Source organism: Mustela nigripes, chromosome 13 (genome assembly GCF_022355385.1).
Source record: "Mustela nigripes isolate SB6536 chromosome 13, MUSNIG.SB6536, whole genome shotgun sequence".
Taxonomy (NCBI): Eukaryota; Metazoa; Chordata; class Mammalia; order Carnivora; family Mustelidae; genus Mustela; species Mustela nigripes.
In genome coordinates this window covers 105,870,737-105,894,863 of record NC_081569.1, presented here as the reverse complement: position 1 = coordinate 105,894,863, position 24,127 = coordinate 105,870,737, and the positions used below count along the sequence as shown (strand labels likewise).

Sequence of the window (24,127 nt, the reverse complement as noted above, 5' to 3'; positions counted from 1 at the left end):
TGAAATGTCCAGAACATGCAAATCTAATAGAAAGACAGAAACAAGTTAATGTTTGCCTAAGCCTGGGATGGCAGGGAGTAATTCCTAAAGGAAACAGGGCTTTTTGAAGAGGCGATGAGATGTTCTAAAATTGACTGTAATAATACTTGCACAATTCTATGAATATACTAAAAACCAATGTACACTTTTTAAAAATCTTTAATACATTAAAAAAATTTTAATGTAAATTCTAGTTATTTAACATACAGTGTAATATTCATTTCGGGTGTTGAACTGTCCACTTTTAATGACTGAAGTCTATGGAATGTGAATTATATCTCAACAAAGTTCTTACAAAGGAAAAAAGAAACAGAAAAGTTCCCCAACCATGTACTGTCTGTTAATAACTAGTAGGAAATTTAAAAGTGGCTGCCAGGTGTCCCAGTTAAATCACTAAAATGGGGGTGCCTGGGTGGCTCAGTGGGTTAAAGCCTCTGCCTTCAGCTCAGGTCATGATCCCAGGGTTCTGGGATCGAGCCCTCTGCAGAGCAGAGAGCCTGCTTTCTCCTCTCTCTCTGCCTGCCTCTCTGCCTACTTGTGATCTGTGAAATAAATAAATAAAATCTAAAAAAAAAAAAAAAATCACTAAAATGGCAATATCTGGTCATGAGTCTGGCTCTGGATGCTGTGACAGGGTCTGGAGACTTGGCATGAGTGGCAGTGGACACTCAATAATATAAAGGATGGTCTTTGCTCTAGTCGTAGGAATGATTGACTAAATACATGTATATATATACATATATATGTGTATATATATATATATATATATACACACACACATATGTATGGCTGAATAAAAGAGAATGACTGGTAAAGAGTAGATAACCAATTCACAGTTCTGATCAATAACCTCCCATGTTGTAGATTTCATTGATGTAAACACTGGTCCTTGACAGAGTCGTGAAGAGAGGCAGCAGATGGGGGGAAGAGTTACTCGTGTTCAGGGGGTCAGAAATTGACCAAGTTGGGGCAAACCCGGTTTAGTTGGAGGTCAGGTCAGAGTACAGCACTATCTAAGGGACGCAACTTGTACACTATATTGGGGTAACAAGGACATCACTAAATCAAGACTCAATGGACCGTTTTCCATTCCGCAAGTGTCTCTTAGAAACAAAATGCAGTAACTCAACAAGCTAAAGCAGTCTTTTGAAAGAAAATTAAAGTCCTAGTGGACCGATTCTTCTAGCCACTGGGTTCACCTTCCGTGTACAAAATCCAACAATCGCACTTGAAGAACAAGAAATCTGTGGCAATTAAAACTGCAAGAACAATGTGCCTCTGCATAGGCTTGGAAATTAAGGTGCCTAAGAAGTCCCCAGGTGGGTGTCGGGGATGGAACGTACCTCGAGTCACCCGAGGGAAGAGGCGACGCGAAGGAATCCCGGGAACTGCATTTTTGCAGGTAAACCCGGGTTGGGCGATCCCGCCCGGAGGCTGCCTGCGACCCGAACGCAGAGGCGAAGAAGCTCCAGCGGCCAGGCAACCAGCTCACCGCGATCGCACCCGAGGCATCTCCGCGTTTCCATAGCTAACGTCAACTCGAGCGGGCGCCACCGCCGAGGAACGGAGATCTCGCTCGGGGGCGGTTCGGGCGCTCGGCTCGCTCCGCCCCTCAGCTAGTGCTCGCCCTGGGACACTTCCCCAGCCACCGGGAAGGCGAGGCGGAGGTAGGGAAGAGGCGGGCTTCGTTCACTCCAGGTGTGGGCCCACACTCCTTTGCTGAGGTGTCGTGGGAGTCTCCCCCGCTCCCGCTTCGCCTCGGGCCTCCGTCGAGGCGAGGGGGAAGGGTCTCAAGCAAGCCCTGCCCTTTCAACCCGGGACCGCGCCCCTACGCAAGCGCGCCGTTTCCCTGGTGACGTGACGTGTCTGACGGAGTGGGTAGCGCTTTCTGGCAGATTGACGTGCGGCCGCCATTTCGAGAGCTCTGGCTTGCGGGTGGGCTGACTGCTGCACTGGAGTGTAGTGTGACTCCAGCCGCTCGCGGTCTCGCAAGTTCCATTAACCACATCCTCACTTTGGCCATCACCACCCAGCACCCCGACGGTAATAAATGCTTTTAAGTAATACTTCATACATCCGCTTCGGCTTGGAAGATTTGGAACTGAATATACGTGCTAGCTATTGCTGTTTGTTTCATACTTTTTCTCCGTGAGGAGATTCTTAAAATGCAAGGAAACAAAATGTCCCGTCATTGAATCATGCTACTAAGAAGGTATCTGTTTATTAATAAAACAAGGCAAAGTCTACATATCCTAATTGGGGAAAAAAAAAAAAAAAAAGCTGCGGCGCATTGTTAACACTCAGAGGCAATTTAAGATCCGGCAATCCTTACAGGGTGAACCCAGAGTACCAGTTTTGCTAGTTTAAAGTTACACGCCCATCGCCTCCATTTTCCATCTTCCTCCTGTTGTGGACATCTTCCAGATTGCTAGCTGGAAGTCACAAGGCGGTCCCTTAGAGCATTAAATTGGTAATTGGTCTCAAATGAGTTAGAGGCTCTCGAAGGGAACTCCGAAGCCAATTTGTCACGATTAAGGTACTTGTGTTTCCCTAAGTGATTGACATTCTAGCAATTCGGCATGCTTGGGACTCGTGCGTGCTCAAGGACTGTCTTCTTTGGATCTCCTTACCTCAAGACTAGGAATGCGGCCTTTTTGTTTGTTTGTTTTCTGGCTTTACTGGAAATGATGCCTTTTTTTTTTTAAGCATCTAGGTTTCAGGCCATAGTAGGAAAAGTTTTTGTGTATTAATATTAGAAGAAAGACAAAGCTTATATACATATATAGATAGATACTACTTTATTTAGGGGGAAAGCATAGTTTATTGTTAAGTATGTGGAAGAAAACCCTGTGCAGTTTCATTGCCGTACATATACTTGTCTCAAAGACACCATTAGTGGTCGGAGGGGGAAATGGACTCTTAATGTTTCCCATACTTTGGGGGAAGGCAACCTTAGTTGTCATAGGTCTGGGTACCACATTAAGCATCTTTGAGGCATTTGCAATTGCTAGGAAGTCAGTGTAGTGTGGTTAAGAGTAGAGGCTGTGGAAGAAGAGAGGCTCAGAAGTCCTAAGTTGTCGAAACCCTGACATCACAGTTCACTACTTGTGTGATATAGGGGATACCTAATCTTCCTGGTGCTCAGTTTTCAAATCTTGTAGAATAGGGTTAATAATAGAGAAAATTTATCAAAAAGGGGGTTAGGTAGATTGGATTAAATAATTAGATCACTTAGGCACAGCTTAAGTGCTTAGTGAGAATGAGCTATTTTTCTCATGTAGAGAGGCTGTATTTTTGTCACCCTAAATTATGTATAGTTCAACCAGAATTAACATTTTTTTTGTTGTAATACCTACTGTAGATATTTGGTTGTTAAATTTTCTTTTTTCCAGTACGTTACTTTGCATTTGGAATAAAATTAGTAAAGCCTCTGATACAAGGCCTTTGGTTACTTGTACACAGAAAGTACTCATTCAACATTTACTGGACGATGTTTGCCAGGAACCATGCCTATTCTTGCATATTCAAAGTCAAATAACACATGACCCTTATCCTCAAGGAATTTACCAAAATATAATGAGAGACTAACAAGGACATCAGTAATTACAGAGTGTGTGATAAACAGGCGCTGGAGCCATAGAAACACAGAACTGGGACATAGGAATCATTCTAGGGAAGGAAATTCAGGATGGCTGCAACAGAGATATAAAAATACAAGTTAGCTGGATGAAGATGTGGGAGAAGAGGTTTTCTAGAATGGGAACCATGATTCATTCATTTAGCAAATATTTAGAGCATAAGTCAGGTATATATGAACCCTATTGAATCTTAACCTTATGGAGGTAGCTTATTATGATTCTCATTTCAGTACTCTCATTTCTCATTTTACTTCAGAAGAGTAAAATAAATGAGATTTGGAATTTAACCTATATGTGTATGTCTTCAAGATCCATTTTTTTTGTTAATCCTGCTGATTGACATAAAATGAAACATTACCAGTAATCTGGAGCTGCTTCTTTAGCCCCAGAAAATGTTTACCCAGCCATTATCATGACACATGTTTTTATGTAATGGTAATGCCCATTTTCAAGTTACTCTTCTTGCCAAAAAGTAAAAAACAAACAAAAGAATCCAAAATTATAAAACACTCACTCTGCCCCATTGCCCACAGACTACTGACCAGAGTGCTCTGAAAATAATAACAGCTGCAGCACAGGGTAAGGTGATTTAAAGTCAAGAAGTGGCTTCAGGGAATTTGAAAGCTGAGCTTCCAGGGCAAGGCAATAGAAAAGCTAAAATTTGGTAAAGTTGGATTAGGGTGGGGAATAGGTAGGGGGGTAAGGAGATCAAAGAAAAAGATGAGCCTAAGCTTTAAACTGTGTGACCACAAAGTTTGAGGTTCCCTTAAAGTAAGTATAGGAGGAAAAATAGGTTTGCAAAGAAAGATAATCCACTTTGAGACATTATGTCTTTTTAGGGCTTTTGGGATATGTCCAGTTCCAGATATAGGATTGGAACCTGAGAGACAGGTCAAGACCTAGAGATCTGGAAGTATCCTACATTTTATTGTTGTTGTTTTTAATTTTTTATTTATTTGACACAGAGGGAGACCGCGAGAGAGGGAACAGGAGCAGGGGAAGTGGGAGAGGGAGAAGCAGGCTTCCCGCTGAACAGGGAGCTCATTGTGGGGCTTGATCCTGCGATTATGACCTGAGCCGAAGGTAGAGCCTTAACAACTAAGCCACCCAGGCACCCCTGGAAGTATTCTACATTTAAAAAAATTTTATTTGAAATCATGAGATTAAAAGAGAATGCCAGGGTTTGGATATTAGTGAACGTGAAGAAAACCATTGGGAGAGAAAAAAGGGACTTTCAAATGAGAGGATCAGTTTTTTACATGGCTTGTTGAAATTCATCTAATTTCTTTATACCACAAAATATATGCATATAAATGTACATAAAGACCATATGAATGAGGATGTGGTGGGTAGCGATTTTAGTATGTTCACAGGCATATGGGTTGGGTGATACTGAGTTATATGGATATTAAAGATGGAGTAGGAGATTATGGTAAGTGAAATAAGTTAGAGAAAGACAAATACTACATGACCTCACTTATATGTGAAAATCTAAAAACAAACAAACAAAAAGCAGAAACAGACTGATAAATACAGAAAACAAATTCGCGGTTACCAGTGTGGAGGAGAATGGGGGGATGGGCAAAATAGGTGAAAGGTAGCAAGAGATTCAGGCTTCCGGTTAGGAAATGAATAAGTCACAGGGATAAAAGGTACAGCATAGGGAATATAGTCAGTGGTATTATAATAAGGTAGTATGGTGACAGGTGGTGGCTGCACTTACAGTGAGCATAGTATAATTTATAAACTTGTCCAGTCTGTGTGTTGTGCAGCTAAAACTAATGTAACATTGTGTATCAACTATACTTCAGTAACATAAAGAGAAGGAGTGACCAATTGTTAGTTATAAAGTTTCACATTGAAACTTCCTTTAATAAAGAAAAATTTCATACTAGGTAAACATTCATAAATAGGACTATAAAATAAACAATGTATAATGTAATCATAGCTTGCCATTAACTAGTTTTAAACTTTGTTGTAAAATACAATATATTTTAAATTACAATTCTGAGAAGTTTGTATTAATATCTGATAAGTATAGGATGAAAAGGATAGAATTTTTCAGAATTTGGATTTAAGAACTTTTAATTTTCTTGTGTGGTTCTTAAATTTCATTATTATTTCCTATCAATAATTTCACAGATTAGGTTTTTAATTTTAGGAGTGTTTTAATTAATATTATTTCAGAAAGTTGTCACCACTGGAAACTTATTTTAGGCATTTGTTTAAAAAGAGCACAGTAGAATTGTTGATAGACTGAAAATCACTAAATTGGAATATTTAAAAGGCTAGAGTTTCATTTTAAAAATTATGTTAAAATTTTTAAGAGTTTGTGAATGAAACTTTCACTGAAAGATCAAACTCTAAATATCTACATGTATATTCATTATTTCACTCTTTACAAAAATTAAGGTATATGTAGATCTGAATTACAACAATTTCCCCTTATTTTGGCACACATAAGTAAGAGCGGACTGTGCAAATAAGATTTCATAGTCTTTATTCCCAGCATCCTACACTAAGATTGGAACATAAATTAACCTCTTCTATTATACTGTTACCAAGGATATGTCTCAGTAATACTAATTTCTAAAGCTAGAGCTGAAGTTTTTAGATGTCCTTTTCTTGGCATTTACCTGCTAACTTCTTTATTTAAAAATGTACCAACTGTTTAGGATCATGTGAACCTTATCTTCACTTTCCTTTAGAATGAATATATAAGGAAATGCAATGAACAAGTTGCCTGATAAAATTTTTGTTTGAAATTGTAATTGAATGTGTGTTTAGGGGGAGGGTGGAGAGGGAGTATAGTGTAATTTGTCTAAAGGTAGAAGAAAGTTTAAATACCTTCTCACAATCTCTCCAGATTCAAACTACTATTGCTGTTGAATGAAAAAGTCCACACTGGTTAGAATGACTTCCTACAACTTACAATGGGATGCTCCCTTTGGGTTAATATATTTAAAAAACTGAAAACTGGCAATTATTCACAGATAAATATTTAAGGGAAATTAAGCCAACATGTAGCAAAAACACAAAAACCTTGTACATAAACTATATATAAACAACAAAATTTATACATAAAATATAAATAACAGTATCAACAGTAACCAATGTTGGTGGGATAGTAGATTGGAGGTACATTTTGAAATTAGCTTGGCTCTGCAGTTTCCTTTGACAGAGAAATTTCATGTCTAGAAATATACTTTACAGATGTACCACCTTTACAGATTTCTCAAGTATGCAATGATATTTGTACAAAGATGTATTTACAATGTAGCAAAACAGAAAACATTCTTCAACAGAGAACAAGTTAAATAAGGTAAATAAAGTATATCTGCGTGTATTGCTATACAAACATGTCTAACTTAAGTAAAAAATTTAAAATTTACTATTTGTATAACTTAAAAGTTATAGTATGATTGTAAGGGCCTATTTAGCCAGAGTGATTTCATCTCGGTTAAACAGTGGTTTTGTTGTTTATGCAGTAAAACTTAAACTGACCCGGCCCCTCACCCCCCAGGGGAACTTACTTAAAAGCAAGTCTGGGAAACCAGTAAAATATGGTCGACCAGTCCCTGATAACAGAGCCCAAATACAAGGGTGGGTCAGGTCAGGTGGAGACATCAGAGCCCGAATTCAGAGATGAGTGGGGCCAGGTGGAGACATCCAATCAGTGGAGTGTGTATACTGTCTCCCCAGCTACCAAGGAGTGTGGGCCCCACCTTTTGGGCGCCAGTCCTGACCAAGGTGATAGGCTAGTTCAAATAGCTACAATGGAGTGAACTGTAATTCAATTGGCCACACATGTGTGACCTAGCATGACTGTGCAGCTTTCTCTGTGTGTTGCAATCTCATTGGCCACCTGTGTGTGGCCAGGCCCAACCACCTGGCCTTTGCTCTATAAAAGTTAGTCTGTGAGGCTAGGAGTCACTTGCTGTCTCTGTAAGAGGCAGCCCCGAATGGTCAGTTTGATTCTCGATGCTTGGTGAGAAATAAAGCTTTGCTTGACCTTCGCTTTGTATCAGTCTGCTCCTTTGATCACGGACCCTAACATGATCTTATGTTAAAATCTAGATGTATGCATGAGCATGCTTTGTATATGCTTATTTTTGAAGGATACATAAGGAACTATGAGAGAAGTTAACCTCTAGAAGGGTTTGATGGGAAGGGATACTTTTACTTTTTATGTTACTCTTTTGTGCTGTTAAAGTATTTTTAAGTTTGTATCACTTTTATAATCTTCAAATATAAAATTATACTCAAAATTAAACTGACAATCAAAAATATCTCTACACCCTGCCCCCCAAAATCCCACCAAGCCACTATATAACTTGAAAGGTGGCATAGTGGATTTTTGCTTTTATAATAGTACCTTTATCCAGAAAATGATTGGAAGATATAGTTGCTAGTTTCTATGAGTAAAAGATTACAGTATTGATGCTTTTATAGGGAGAGAAATGCTGTTATTTTTAAATGTTATATTACAGTTGGAAATTATAATGTTATAATTTATAATTATAATGTTATAACATTATAATGTTCTAATCAGAGATTGCTTAGAATCTGAACTACTCCAGTGATATACCTGTAGGAATCCTTGAAGTGAGTTCATTTTATACTAAGTGAGAGCCTTTGCTGAACTTATATATACATTCTCAAGATTAGAATTTCTTTGCAATGTTGCATATAAAATTTTAATTTTTGGTATATATGTAAATTTTATGCATTTAGTGTTATTTATACAGACATGTATATATGCTATATATAACATAAAATATATGGGAATCCTATTTTTTTGAATGAGCAATGTCTAAATGTTAATGGAGGAAATTTACTTTTTTTTAATGGAAGAAATTTTCATACATGGCTTGTCTTTAGCAATATAATTTTATTTTTTTTTGTAAGATTTTATATGTAAGTAATCTCTACACTCAGTGTGGGGCTTGATCTCACAACTCCAAGATCAAGAGTCCCACACTCCACTGACTGAGTCAGCCAAGCACCCCCAGCCATGTAATTTTAAAGTACAACAATTTTGGGGGGCTCCTGTGTGAATCAGTCAGTTGAGCATCCAACTCTTGATTTAAGCTCAGGTCATGATCTCGGGGCCATGAGATGGAGCCCCATGTTGGTCTCCATGCTGGGCATGGGGCCTGCTTAAGATTCTCTCTCTCTCCCTCCTGTTGCCCTTCCCCACACCACTGTCTCTCTCTCTAAAAAAATAAAGTACAACCATTTTTAATAAAACTTATTCCAGTAATTAAACAATTTTTTTTTTACCAGAGTTGCTTTTTAGGCTTATAGCTTAAATGAAAACCAATGTATAGAAACGAATATTAGAGTAATTATTAATCCTACTGAATAAAAATTCTGTTGTGTATGAATTTCAAGCCAAATACTGGATTCATGTTTTTACATAGAAAATTTCCTCCTAAAAGACTTCAGAATTAGAAAATGTATTTAACAACAAAAATCAGCAGGCAAAAAAGAGATGTATTAACTTGTGGAAGCAACCATGTGTTAAGAAACAAACAGAGGAGGTGAGTGGGGGAATGGGTTAAATAGGTGATGGGGATTAAAGAGGGCACTTGTGATGAGCACTGGGTATCTAAGCGTTAAATCACTAAATTCTACTCCTGAAACAAATATTACACTGCATGTTAAATGCAATTTAAATAAAAACTTAAAAGAAACAATGGATCATTTTTGTGGTTTTATATAAAATTATGGATTTTTTCCCCTGTGAATCTTCTCCCTCATAACTTTTTCTTTTGGTAACAATAACAAAATTTTAGAGACAAGCTTTTTTTTTAAGGGCACATAGGGCCTAACATATGTAATAAAAACCAACATATAGTTATGTTCTCTGCTGAAAAATTCTAATGAAAATATTTTTATTTAGAATGGCCCAGTTAGTATAGAGGCATACACTTTGAATTCCACAATTCAGTGTCCCTGTGCAGCTTGATCCTCTATCATTGATATGCCCAGATAGCTAGAACACTGGACTATGAAAACCTAAAAATTACACTCTATAAATAAAGATATCCTTTTTGAATCTGTGTTCCTTTCCCCCCAACATTTTTTAAAAAAAACTATAGTGCATCTTAAAAATACTAACCTGAATGTGAAGTCAATTCCTCTGGGAAGAATTTTTATTCCTTTTTTTTCCTGGTGCACATGGGGAATAATATTTGCCTTATGAGAATGTGAACAAGGAGGGCCCTAAGCTAATTTCCCCTCCCTTTAATTATAGCATTAATAACCCATCCATTACTACCTCCTCCCAAAGAAAAGGACTCATTCTGTTAAGAAACAAAAGCAGTCCTACCTGAGAACCCTCAACAATGCTTTGTACAGCTTTCATAATTTCTATTTATTGGACCAATATTTTTCTCACTCCTTGTCAAAGCATTAATTCAAACAGTGATTTCTTCCTTCTTGGATAAATGGACATGGGAACTTCAGATTATTTAATAAATATTTAAGAAAATTTAAGAAATATTTAAGAAAAACTTCAGATTATTCAGAAATTTAAGAAAATAGTGCTCTGAGTGTGAAGGAAATTTATGCAAATTTATAAGGTGTCTAAGTTTTCTAAATAATCACACTTTAAACATAGGAATGAGCTTTATTTATTGTTAAGCAGGCCTTCACGAAACATGATTATCATTGGAAAACAATTCCGCTGACTTCAGTACTGACCACTGGGACAGTGATTTCTGTCAGTATTAACATTAGGTAATTTGTCACCTTAATCAGAATTCATTAACAATGTAGTTTCTGAGGGGTCTCTCTTTAAAGTCAATTAAATAAAAATGTGAAAGCCAGTATTGTTAAGATTTCTGCTACATAATAGTCAAATTATTTTATGTTTAGCCCCTTTGATTAAAAGTAATGGTCAAAGATGTTGAAGCCCTGGAAGGTGATTTTGAAGATGGAGAAGTGCTGGAGCTACCCAGGCAGCAATCAGAAACAATTAGGAAAAATGTACCAAATGCTTCATTCTTTCTCTAGGCTACATGACAAATTACATTTAATATTTCAGGCTTATTGCATTTTAAAATAAAGGCCTCCAATGAAGCAATTTTCAAGACAACTCCAATCAAAAGATATTGCTTAAAATTTTCTTATTGCCACAGAAATGAAAAGAGTGATTGTCCATGCTGATTAACTTGAAAATTGCTTTGGGAAGAATTTGACAGTTTTGTAACAGCCCCATTATAATTTACAGCCCATGAAGAACTATTGAATACTATGCTGAATATCAGGATAGTTTAAATCTTCCTTTTTATTTGATAATTTTATTCTAGTACTTTAACATAAAGAGAGTACCTTATAATATGTATAAAATTTATTTGTATCATGGTTCCTTAAAATTATTCTCAATTAGATCAAACAGAAAAAATATAGCATAATATGTATACCAAAAATATTTGGTGATTCCTAGCATGGAAAGTTTTGTCAGTTTGGCAGGTACAAAGATGAAAAAGAAACATTACTTAATGTCAAGTAACTCACAGTTTAATGGCTAGAAAATTCACAGACAAAAAGCCAAAATAAGACAAAGAAAACCTAGAGCTAATGACATTTTGGTTACGATGAGTTGAGAGTGGCTGATACTATTTTGTTTGCTTATATGTAAATGCTAAATAGAGGTTGTATCTACCCAATAACACAAAAGATGGCAAGTTAGGAAAAGTGACCCCACAATCCTATTTTATGTTTAGAATGAAAGGTTATAATTGAGTGAAATTACATTACACCTGACAATGAATAGGAAAATGTTTACATACCAAGAAAGATCTTTATGCTAGCAAGAAGATTCATTTTTTAATGGACCTTCTGATTTCCTGGCCAAATTTTTTATTGCTTTAAAATAGTTTAAGCCAGTCTAAAAAGCACTGGCTATCATAAATTAGCAAACAAAATAAGATTCAGGAATGGTGAGGATTCAGTAAAATGGCATTCTTATTTATCCATTCATGAATTCAATCCATAAAATTGTATTGTGTGTTTACCAGGTGATAGACCTGGGTCTATGGTCATGGGTCACTGTGGTGAGACTGCTAGGGTAATACAAACTGTTGTGGTCCCTTTGGAAATAAATTTAGTGATATTTGTCAATAACTCTAAAAATTGTATGAACTTTTTAACATTAATACCTTCCTATGGAAAGTATTCAACAGAAAGAAAAAGAATTTATGAACATATGTATTTGTATATTTCTAATGATGTAAAATTGGAAGCAACTTGAATGTTCAAAGTTTCAATGATTAAGAAACCAATAATATTTCCCTTTGGCTGAATATAGTACAGACATTAAAATGATAAATTGGGGCTTTGTAGGAATGTCATGGAAGATGCTTAGATGTATAATGGAGAAAAAAAACCCCAAAATTATATAAAGTATTACAGTTCTATTAAAAATATACAAATGAGAAAGCTTTTGGATTTTAGAAAATAATAGCTGTTTTATCATGGTTAGATGATCATTTCAGTGTTTGTTTTTGAAATGTATTTTATTGAAAAATAAAACATTTTAATGTATAAAAGTAGTTCTCAGTTGAACTCCTGGGCATTGCCTGTGGGACTATAAAATGGTACAGCTGCTGTGAAAAATGGATAGTGTCTCCTCAAAAAATTAAACATAGAATTACTATATAATTCAGAAATTCTATTTCTAGATATACCCCAAAGAAGTGAAAGCAGGGACTTGAAGGCATATTTTTACATTAGTGTTCATAGCAGCATTATTCATAATAGCAGCATTATTCCATAAAAGGTGGCAGGAAACCAACTGTCCATTGATGAATGAATGGATAAGCAAATTGTGGTATGTACATACCTTGGAATATTATTCAGCCTTGGAAGGAAATTCTGATACATGCTATGGCATGGATGGACTTTGAAGACATAATGCTAAGTGAAACAAACCATTCACAAGAAAGCAAATACTGTATGGTTCCATTTATATGAGTGTAATCAAATTCATAGAGACAGAAAATAAAATGGCGGTTGCAAGGGGCTTAGAGAAGGGGGAATAGGGAGTTATTGTTTAATGAGTACAGAGTATTGGTTTTGCAAGGTGCAAAGAGATCTAGAGATAGGTGGGGGTGATGGTAACACAACACTGTGAATGTGACTAATGCCATTCATCTGTACAATTAAAAATGATTCAGATGGTAAATTTCATGTGTGTTCCACCATATTTGAAAAAACAAAGGTAATAATGGTAAATTTTATGTTTTGTATATCTTACTACAAAAAAAATTTTTTTTAAGTGGTTGAAGCTATGGATGAATTTCTAGATGTGCATCAGAAGTTGAAAAGAGGGCTAGTCAATAGATTTAAAAATACAGTACCATAAAAAAATGAAATATATGAAGCAGTTAGGAAAAGAATATTTTATTTTATTCTTTTATTTAAATTCAATTAATTAACATATAATGTATTACTAGTTTCAGAGGGAGAAATCAGTGATTCATCAGTCTTATATAATACCCAGTGCTCATTACATCACATGTCCTCCTTGATATCTGTCACCCAGTTACCCATCACCCCACCCTCTCCTCTCCAGCAACCGTTTGTTTCCTATGATTTTTTAAAAATTATTTCACCATACAGTACATCATTAGTTTTTGATGTAGTGTTCCAAGATTCATTGTTTATGTATGACACCCAGTGCTCCATGCAATATGTGCCCTCCTTAATCCCCATCACCAGGCTCTCCTACAATTTGTCTCCCTCTCTGATTTTGTATTATTTTTCCCTCCCTTTCCCAGTGATCCTGTTTTGTTATTTAAATTCCGCACATGAGTGAGGTAATTCTTTCTCTAATTGACTTATTTTGCTTAACATAATACTCTCTAGTTCCATCCATATTGTTGTAAATGGCAAGATTTCATGTTTTTGATAGCAGAGTGGTATTCCAGTGTGTGTGTGTGTGTGTGTGTGTGTGTGTGTGTGTGTGTGACATTTTCTTTATCCATTCATTTGTCGATAGACATCTGGGTTCTTTCCACAGTTTGGCTATTGTGGACATTGGTGCTATAAACATCGGGGAGCAGGTGCCCCTTCAGAGCACTACGTTTGTATCTTTGAGGTAAGTACCCAGTGGTGCAATTGCTGGGTCATAGGGTAGCACTATTTTTAACTTCTGGAGGAAGCTTCGTACTCTTTTCCAGAGTGACTGCTCCAGCTTGCATTCCCACCAACATTTTAAGAGGGTTCTGTTCCATTAAGCTATGTGTTTTTGTGCCAGTTGGAAAAATAATTTTGAGTATCACCAAATTATATTGTATTATGTTCAAATTTATGTTTTGAAATTTGTTCTGCTTGCTCTTCATGCTTTTCTAAGCTCATGTATGTTGGTAGTAACAAAGAGTAATTGTCAGACTAATTTAATGTTCAATCACAATTTTAGAGATGAAAAGAGATGCTTGTGTTAAGAGGTGAGAAACCAGAGGTCCATAGAAGTTAGGATTTTATAGATAATGATAAATCTTACTGTAGTGGATCCTTTGACTTTTATTATAACATTATTTAAGTTGTATCCCACCTCAGGCAAGCCAGATTGTAATCTTAAAAAAAAAATAACCTTATGAAATATTCAATTATTTCTTTCCTATTAAGAAAAGTCTTATATCAATTTGGTGAGTGCTGTGAAGTGTGTAAACCTGGTGATTCACAGACCTGTACCCCTGGGGATAAAAATATATGTTTATTAAATAAGGAAAAAAAAAAATAAACTTAAGAGAAAAATCCTAAAAAAAAAAAAAAAAAAAAAAAAAAGAAAAGTCTTATATCAAACATGAATTTCCTATGGTATAGCTTTAATCTCTATCTTTTACTCCTGCTTTTGACTTTCTCAAGCAATTAACTTTACAGCTTTTCTTTTCCTAGACCCTAGTTCCTTCCATCCTAAGTTGCATTTTCTTTACTTTTAAAACTATCTTTTATATGAATTGATGACCAAATATCCTTCCTACCCCTACTGTGGGAAGTGGGGGAATGTATTTCTTTGTTCCTATTTAATTGTAGAACTCAAAACAGAAAGGATATTATCTTCTACATCTTGTGCATTGCACTATGTCAGAAAACTTTTAGTTGCAAATGCCACAATTGAATTCCCTGAAAGATTTATTAGCTTATGTAACTGGGAGGTCCAAGGGCAGATCTTAAGACTGCATCCAGAGGCTCAAAGACCACTGTCAGGACTTTCTCCACTCTTGGTTTGTATTGATTTATTCTTCAAATAGATTCTTTTTTGGTGGCAGACAAATGCTTCAGAGACTTCCAAAGGACCTAACCAGCTGAGCAATTGCGGTGGAAGAAATAAATCACTCTCGTAATGTCCATATCTCAATTTCAGGTCCGAGGGGCCTACCCCTACCAGCGGCAGCCCCAACACTAACATAGAATTGAAAAGCAGTTTCCTAAAGGAATCTGAAGAAACAAGGTAAAAAAAAAATCTGGGCAGACAAAAAGAACAGCTCCCATAGTTTACTATACCCACTTTATAGTGAAGCTCTTCAAAAAATTCTAAATATCAGTGTTCCTGTTCAACTCCATTAAAATGGTTTAAATCATTTCACATACTGCATATTTATTGCTTTTGGTTGCCCCCAATTTAAATCCTTTTCTTTTGTTTGCTTTTGTGGCAGCCTTAGTGGGAAAGCAGGATCCCACCTGGAAAGCTGAAAAATACTGATGCTTGTTTTAAACTCTTAAAACTCAGGTTTTGGCAGGCAGTGTAAGTTTGGCCATGTTCCTGGGGCTTTTAATGTAATCATGGAAAGCAAAGAAGCAGAAATAGTTAGAATAGTGTCCAGGAGCACTCATGCAGCAACAAGGCAGCAGTACCCTAATTAAATTATTCTTGTGTCATGACATTGCCTATGATTGTGACCACTCAGCTTTCCATGGAGCTCATTCTAAGAGCCTGGTTTTCCAGCCTTCTTATTTTGTGAGCTATTCACATTGATAAATACTGTTAACTAATCTACGGAACTTAACAGATTTCACCAGTTTCCCCATTCATGTCCTTTTCCTGGTCCTATTATGAAGAGTTGTTACAAATCTTTAATCTCTAGCTTCTCCCCCACTTTCCCTTCACAAAGGTCATGAGTGGGGCTGAAAGTTCTAACCCTTTAATTAGTGGGTCTTTCTGGTAACCAGATCCATATGATGCTATCTATAGCCCCACCCTTTGTCACCTCATTAGCATAAACTCAGGTGTTCCTTAGAGGATTCCTTATGAATGACAAAAGATACTCATCACTCGGAAAATTCCAAGGTTTTTAGGAGCTTTGTGTCAGAAATCAGGGATAAAGACTGAATAGATTTCTTCTTTTGCTACACAGTCCATTGAGTGCAGGAGAAAATTCTGTACCCTGATTAGTAACAAAGATTTGTAAATGTGAACCTGATTAGAAATTCTTTTCATCAGTAAGTTAAAGAAATGGCAGAGATGTTTTTGAAAGTTACAGGAAAAACTGTAAATGTTAAATTATTTACTTCTGCAGAGAAGAGCACAGGTGTACAATCCAGTTATCGCTATTTATTTGTGGGGTCAGTATGATTCTTGATGGGAGTAAGGAACTTCTGTGTTGACTCTTAGTTTTGTTTTGATGGGTTTTTTAAAAAGATTTATTTATTTGACAGAGAGAGAAAGAGAGAGAGGGAGAGAGATCACAAGTAGGCAGAGAGGCAGGCAGAAGGTGGGGCAGGGGCAGGGAGCAGGCTCCCTGTGGAGCAGAGAGCCCCATGCAGGGTTGGATCCCAGGACCGTGAGATCATGACTCCAGCCGAAGGCAGAGGCTCAACCCACTGAGCCACCCAGGTGCCCCTGACTCTTAGTTTTAATCCCACTTTTCTCTTTGTGCAGAATAAACCTGGGTCCACAGCAAAGGATGGGGAAAGCTATGTAAACAACAAAGAGCTAGAACTCCCTAAATCCCTAGCCATCTCATACTTGACAGGAAGATAATAAGCTCCTTCATTTTCTCAATGTAAAAACCTTCCAGGTTGTGACTGCCCTAAGTACAAAGGATAAGTTACTATGGATACATCACACTTGATTACATTATCTGATTATATAGAGCACAAACGCTCTCAAATTTAACATCCTCAGACATTTTCCCAAGATAGAGCTAGCCAGACCATAAGTTATTTTGCCTATAATTCTCATGTATTCATGTGCATGAGTTTGGTTGATTTTGTTTTCATTATAATATCACTTTCATATGGTAGAGCTCCTATTGCCAGGACAACCAAAAGTAGTCATGAGGCTTTACCAAAACCTTAATCCATAGTAGGTCGTATCAGCTTTCTGACTCCTTGGGTTGAAAAACTGCAAAACATTCTTTGCTTCTGTTGGGTGTTTCCCATTTTTACCTAACTTTTCTCAAAGTTTCTATGTATATACTTTTTGAATTTACTAATCAAACTCATTTTATTTCTACTAACATTGATAAAAACCAATCTTTAATACACTAGGTTCTCTTTAGATTAATGTAGCTTTACTCAGCATTTTAGACACTAAACTCATACATGAATTACTTTTGAGTGTTTAGGAAAGACATGAAAACCTTCATGTAAGAACTTCTAGATTAAAATAGGTGAATGAATCACTGTCCCCAATTTCTAACAAAATAACAACTACAACGACAGAAACAATAAAAAAATCTCCATCAACAACCACAGAGAAGGACCTAACCACAAACTTTAAATACTAGCTGACAATAAAGGAAACGGAAAAATTCTGAAGCATGGAGTTGAGTTACTCAATCCTAGAGAAATTTTATCTTTGCAGGTTTGACAAGGAGTAGTCTGGCCCCCTTACCTAGGCTGAAGTTAATTTCCAGAAAAGCAAGTGATCGCCTGTATGACGCTTATAAATATATGGAGTTAAAGACTTGATTTCAATGTTAACATGATTTCACACTTTATGAACTAATTGTGCAGTTAGTTTTTTTAATACTATAATAATGAATAGTTATTTTTAAATTAATTTTCTATTTAAATTCAATGAATACATAATATATTAGTTTCAGAAGTAGGGTTCAGTGATTCTTCAGTCTTCTATAACACCCTGTGCTCATTATATCTCGTGCCCTCCTTAATGTCCATCACCCAGTTACCCCATACCCTACCTGCCATCTCTCTAGCAACCCTCAGTTTGTTTCCTATGATTAAGAGTCTCTTGGAGCACCTGTGTGGCTCAGTGGGTTAAAGCTTCTGCCTTCAGCTCAGGTCATGATCTTAGGGTCCTGGGATTGAGCCCCGCATTGGGCTCTCTGCTCAGCGGGGAGCCTGCTTCCCTCTCTCTCTCTCTGCCTGCCTCTCTGCCTACTTGTGATCTCTGTCAAATAAATAAATAAATAAAATCTTAAAAAAAAAGTCTCTTATGGTTTGTCTCCCTCTTTGATTTTGTCTTGTTTTATTTTTCATCTCTTCCCCTATGATCCTGTTATGTTTCTTAAATTCCACATATGAGTAAGATCATATGATAATGGTCTTTCTCTGAATGACTTATTTCACCTAGTGTAATACCCTCTAGTTCCATCCACGTTGTTGCAAATGGGAAGACATTTTTTTTGACTGCTGAGTAATATTCCATTGGATATATATATATCTCATATATATAGCACATCTTCTTTATCCGTTCATTTGTCTACAATAGCCAAACTATGGAAAGAACCCAGATGTCCATCAAGAGAATGAATAGTTATAAGTGGAATTAATGAATTAAAAATTAAATAAAGTGACACTGGAATACCAGAATTCTATAGACTTTGCAAGACTAATATGTAAAAACCACTGTGAAGGATTTTATCCATAATTAAAGTTCTTGTATTTGTGAACACTTTTTTCTGGCCATAAGACTAATATTAAAATATGGCTCCCAGAATTGAAGTCTGAATTTCATACTGTAATCACAACTCCAACCTCACATTAACATCTTGCTGTAGAAAAAAAAAAGGTGTCGGGTGTCAGTTCCAAACCAGATGAGTAATGAATTATAGAAGATCGGCATTGGTGATGCATTACAAATTTGCAACAATCTAAGGCCTGAAGTGTAAAAGGAGGGAGCTTGCTTGAATCCAGAGAGTTTTAGGAGAGCCGAAGTGGAGCTGGGGCCCTTGTAAAGGAATACAGTTACTACTAAACCCTAAATTTTATTCTTCTCCCTCTCTTTGATAGACTACCAGTTCTTCCATTGGCTAAACCCAACTTCCAGATAGACAAAGAACCCTGGTTGACGTTGTCCATGAGTCATTCTCTAGAGTGACAAAGCAAGAAAAAGATGTAGAGTAGATCTGGAAGGGCAAATGGAAACTAACACATTTTATTTCAGTAAAAATGCAGTTGATTATATTTCTGGCTGTTCATTTTTCTTATATCTGGTCTCTTTCATTTAGGTTATGTGGCAGGTCCCTGAAGTCTTCTACATTTATAATTCCTAGGGGAAATAATTTCATAGCTTGTGGGGTTGGCTCTGATACTGCTTTCTTTGTTCTACTGATATTGAAGATTTGATAATGGTATATAATTGAGTTTTGGGTCTCCCAGATGGTGAGGTATACTTCTTTTATAAGTGTAAAAGATCATTAGGGGTATAATGTCATGAAATAGAAGCAATCTTCTATGTGGGAGGTAAGCTCTTTGATTTATGTAATTCTTTTTGTTCCTTGTGTATCCTCTATTCTCTACCAAAACATTATTCACGTGCTTACCTCTTTAATATATATACCATTGAGGGGTGCCTGGAAGGCTCAGTTGGTTAAGCATCTGCCTTTGTCACTAGTCATGATCTTGGGGTCCAGGGATCAGGTACCATTTTGAGCTTCCTCCTCAGTGGAGAGTCTGCTTCTCCTTCTCCCTCTGCCTCTACCTACCCCCCTACTTGTGTGCACATGCTCTCTCTTTTTCAGATAAATAAATTAAAACCTTTAAAAAATAACAATATATAGGCCAGTTAGCTATGGTAAGCTTGATCACACATACAGATGAAAAAGTGATATATATCAAAGGAATAGTATCAATTTTTTAAAAACTTACAAGTCCATAAATTTTTAATATATTTTTATAATCTTATACCATCAGCTAATTGTTTTTGTTCTTTTCCCTCCAAATATCATGGAAAGATTCATGATAAATATAATAAATAAAATTATAAAATTCAGTGGGAAACAAAACAGTATATGTATTAATAACTGATTTCAACGTAAAATAACTTAAATGTTTAAGATCCAGTAAGGGAGGTAAACTTATTTATAACCAAATATGAATAAAATTACTTTATTTTTTTTTTAAGATTTTATTTATTTGTCAGAGAGAGAGAGGGAGAGAGAGTGAGCACAGGCAGACAGAATGGCAGGCAGAGGCAGAGGGAGAAGCAGGCTCCCTGCCGAGCAAGGAGCCCAATGTGGGACTCGATCCCAGGACGCCAGGATCAGGACCTGAGCCGAAGGCAGCTGCTTAACCAACTGAGCCACCCAGGCATCCCTGAATAAAATTACTTACTTACCAATATTCTGCTTTGTTTTCACTTGATTTTCCTCATCTAGCCTCAAAATAGTATTCTTTTTTGATCTCTTGAATATAATTGAAAGTAATCAAAAAGTATGCAGGATCTAATATTAAAACAACTGCTTTTTGAGTTAGAAAAGTGTTTTCCAGCAAAAACTAATTTTTTTCATTTTTTGTTTCCCCCATGAGAATAAAGCTCTTTAAAAATTAAGTTTGGCTTTTATTATCCTTAATAACTGTTTTTGATTATTTCTTTTCTAAATGTTGAAGTTAACTGAAATATTCATGTTATAAGTACATATTTCTCCTCTTATTTTCTTAGAATGCACTGAAAAAAAAACAAACAAACGCTGGAATTAGCATTATATTGAAACAGTTCTGTGATACTAGGAAATCTTCACTGTTGCTGAAGTCTGTTGTAGCTCTTGTTTAAATCCTTGATACTGTCAATATTTGTCAGTTAATACTAAGTCTAAAGAGAATATTTAAAGCATTTAATAACAGAAAAAAGGATGATGATTAAAATGGCTAACGTTCTCATTCTTTTTGAAAGTTAATAGCCCAACCTGTTAACATTAATAAATGTTCGTACTTCAGTCTTACTCAGCTTCTATTTATAAACGTTTTAGATGTGTTTCCCTAGATATACCTTCATTCAAAACATTACAGCACACATTCTATATACTTTCTTCAGGTATATTTCTATAAAATTGTAAATCATGCACAACTATAACCCTGAGGCACTATAAATCATGGAAAATAAAATTTTATTTATTCTAGTTACTAAAGCGGAGAAGTGTATCACCCCCCCCCCCCAGGGAAGTGTATCATTGCATTCAATAAAAGCTTTCCCAAAATGTGAAAAAAATCTCTTCTGATTGACTGCCAGCTAATTAAAAAAAATTAAGCCATTCAGTCATGCCACAGTATTCTATTCTATGAGTTATATGTGTCATTTTAGATTAATTTTCTTTTTTAAGGTTTTATAATTGTACACTTTCATCTTTGCCACTGACTCTAAATTAACCTTTTTTGTTCTTGAAGAATGGGAAGTTTGACATATATAGTGTACTGATTTCTGTAGATTATAACAGTAAATTCTTACAATTATATGAGACCTATGTGTTGTATTTCTACTTGCATATTTATCTGTATATGGTATGTATGTATGAAATTCAGAGATGTACACTGTATTGTTGCTTAAAAACTCCAAAGGTGGCAATTTAAAGACTATTTTGTTGCCAATAATGGCTTCATACCTACAGCTGAACAGAGTCCTTCACAAGGTCAATTAACCAGGGAAATATGCCAATTTTGACTTCATCTCCATCCTATTGAATGATTGCATTCATTCTCTTTAGATTGAAAGCTCTTCATTCTACTGTTCCTCAACACTCTTCATAGAATTCCAGCTTCCTTTTCACCTTTTAACAGTTTAACATAGATGGCTGGATCAAGTCCATTGTTCCAATTGTATGTAGCTTAAAAAGCTCTGCAGTATTTTACTCTTTCCATTGTATCTGGCTTCTCTGAGTGCTCTGCTCACTGCATTTTACTTCCTACTCTCTCTGCTTTCTAAACCCATTTATGCCTATTCTTTCTCAAGACACTTGTTCATCTAGGAGCTCAAATTGACTTCTCCCTATTCTATTTCCTTAACTATTACCATTAAGGTTGATTGAACTCTTTTAAAGCACTTCATAAAAAAGTGAAAGAACATAAGAAAGTAGGCTACCAGTGTTTGTAAATACCCATTCTCAGCCAAACTAATGTGAAGAAATAAGAAATAATTGGAAACTTAAAAATGTTATTGATATTTTTTACAGATTAGCCTCTTTTGGTTGTTCTTTGAGAAACATACTTGCGAAACATTTTGGGGACGGGAGAGATGGGAGGGGAGGCATTATGTTATAAGTAAAGATGAAACAAATGGTAAAGCCAAACGACTAAATTATCTAAAACGTTTTTTGGAAAAAAAAGTTTTACAGTAGTAAGCAAGATGTAAAACATGCAGGTCCATGATAAAATCTACAGCTTTAAAACCACTTGATCTTATTTTTTTCTATTTAAAATACAGATATTTTTATTTATTTATTTGACAGAGAGAAATCACAAGTAGACGGAGAGGCAGGCAGAGAGAGAGAGAGGGAAGCAGGCTCCCTGCTGAGCAGAGAGCCCGATGCGGGACTCGATCCCAGGACCCTGAGATCATGACCTGAGCCGAAGGCAGCAGCTTAACCCACTGAGCTACCCAGGCGCCCCACAGATATTTTTATTTAAAAATAAATGTAACCAAAAAGAGTTTACAAAAATAGTAAGTAACCCTTTTTCCTCTTTGTAATGTTTAACTAATGTAACTCTTCTGGTATGAAATATATTTAAACATTTGTAAGTTAATTTGAATTTTATTCAGAGCCTAAGGAATACTTTTATTTTTAATGATACAATATAAGAAATATATTTTAATTTAAAATTTAAACTTAGCATTTCAGAATCACATGTGTTTTATATGGAAAATGATGATGTTGATGAATTGGCTTTTGATATCCTTAAGAGGCTATACAGTTAAGAAAAGCCCTAATAAATAAAACATATATGATCAATAATTTGATTTCAGATAATTACCACTTCCAAAAGCTACTTCACTTCTGAGTTCCTTTGAATATTATATTTTCAGGTTACAGCATTTTGTGTTTTGACTATAAAATCATTCATTTTATCTTAGTTGTAAGGAAAAATCCTCACCAAAACAATATTTTAAGATTAAAAAATGAACATATTTAGTTTGAGAAATGTCTTTTCAGTAGTTTGCAAAACTTCTTTTTTTTTAAAAGAGGGAGGGAGAAGGGGGGGGCAGAGGGAGAAGAGGAGGGAGAATGTTAAGCAGGCTCCACACCCAGCACAGAGACTGAGGCAGGCTTGATCTCACAACCCTGAGATCATGACCTGAGCCAAAACCAAGAGTCAGATGCTTACCCAACTGAGCCACCCAAGCACCCAGCTTATAAAACATTTTTATTCATCAATTAAAGAAAAAGTCATAAAGAATATTATAATTAATATTTTTATGTATATAAAAACATAAATGAATATAAAAATAAAAACTTCTAGAAGTAAAATATTACTAAAAAATTATTGGTGTTCCTGCTAAATTACTAGTTCCTAAAGGCAACTGTGAACTAAAATTGTAATTTGTATGAGTTTTTCTTTAAAAATAATTCAATAGGGGCACGTGATTGGTTTAGTTGGTAGAGCATGCGATCCTTGATCCTGGAGTTGTAAGTTCGAGCCCCGCAAAGGGTGTAGAGATTACTTTAAAAAATAATAAAAATCTTAAAAAAATACTTCAATAATGAAGGCAAGTGCAGAGAGATGAATAAGAAAAGCAGGCAGGCACTTGGAGCTCACCCAGAAAATCATATTAGAGCAGGGGAATCTAAAAAACCAGCCAGTTTCTATCTCATAAAAAAGGATTGATTTGATCAGATTCATTGAAAAACCAACAGAACTTGGCCATAAGTGCTTATTTCTACTCTTACAGAACTATAAATAATTTACTTCTTTTTATGTAAGTAACATTTAATTGAAGCTAGAGTCTAAAGCATGTCTAACAATAAGATCTAATGTTTTAAAACAAACACTTCTCATAATGTATGAAAGATATGAATAAATAGTGAAATGGCGTTTTACTTAAATATAAGGATTATTTTAAAACTGGCCATGGGTGCCTGCAAACATATACACAAGGTACACACTAAGCAAAAATATGTTTACAACCATAGTTAATTTTGTGCCATTAATCAGAGAAGTGTAGAACTATAAAAATAGAAGTAAATAATGAAATTATTATTGAATAATTATTATAATCATTCATATATAGATATCAGAAGATCACTTTGATATCATCTATA

The 24,127-nt window shown here is 35.7% G+C and overlaps 1 protein-coding gene and 1 long non-coding RNA gene across 5 annotated transcripts in view; one reads left to right on the top strand and one right to left on the bottom strand.

The window, feature by feature from the left end:
- PCNX4 (pecanex 4) overlaps positions 1-1,871 on the bottom strand; it is a 42,908-nt gene extending 41,037 nt beyond the window's left edge. The window contains exon 1 of the mRNA XM_059373324.1: positions 1,383-1,871. The gene's annotated coding sequence lies outside the window, so the exon portion shown is untranslated. The remainder of the gene's footprint in view (positions 1-1,382) is intronic.
- Positions 1,865-24,127, top strand: part of LOC132000002 (uncharacterized) — a 131,259-nt gene continuing 108,996 nt past the window's right edge. For 3 of the 4 annotated variants that reach the window (XR_009399151.1, XR_009399150.1, XR_009399149.1), the window contains exons 1-2: positions 1,865-2,082; positions 13,708-13,785. This is a non-coding gene — a long non-coding RNA (uncharacterized LOC132000002). The remainder of the gene's footprint in view (positions 2,083-13,707; positions 13,786-24,127) is intronic. The other variant, XR_009399148.1, reaches the window with a different exon arrangement.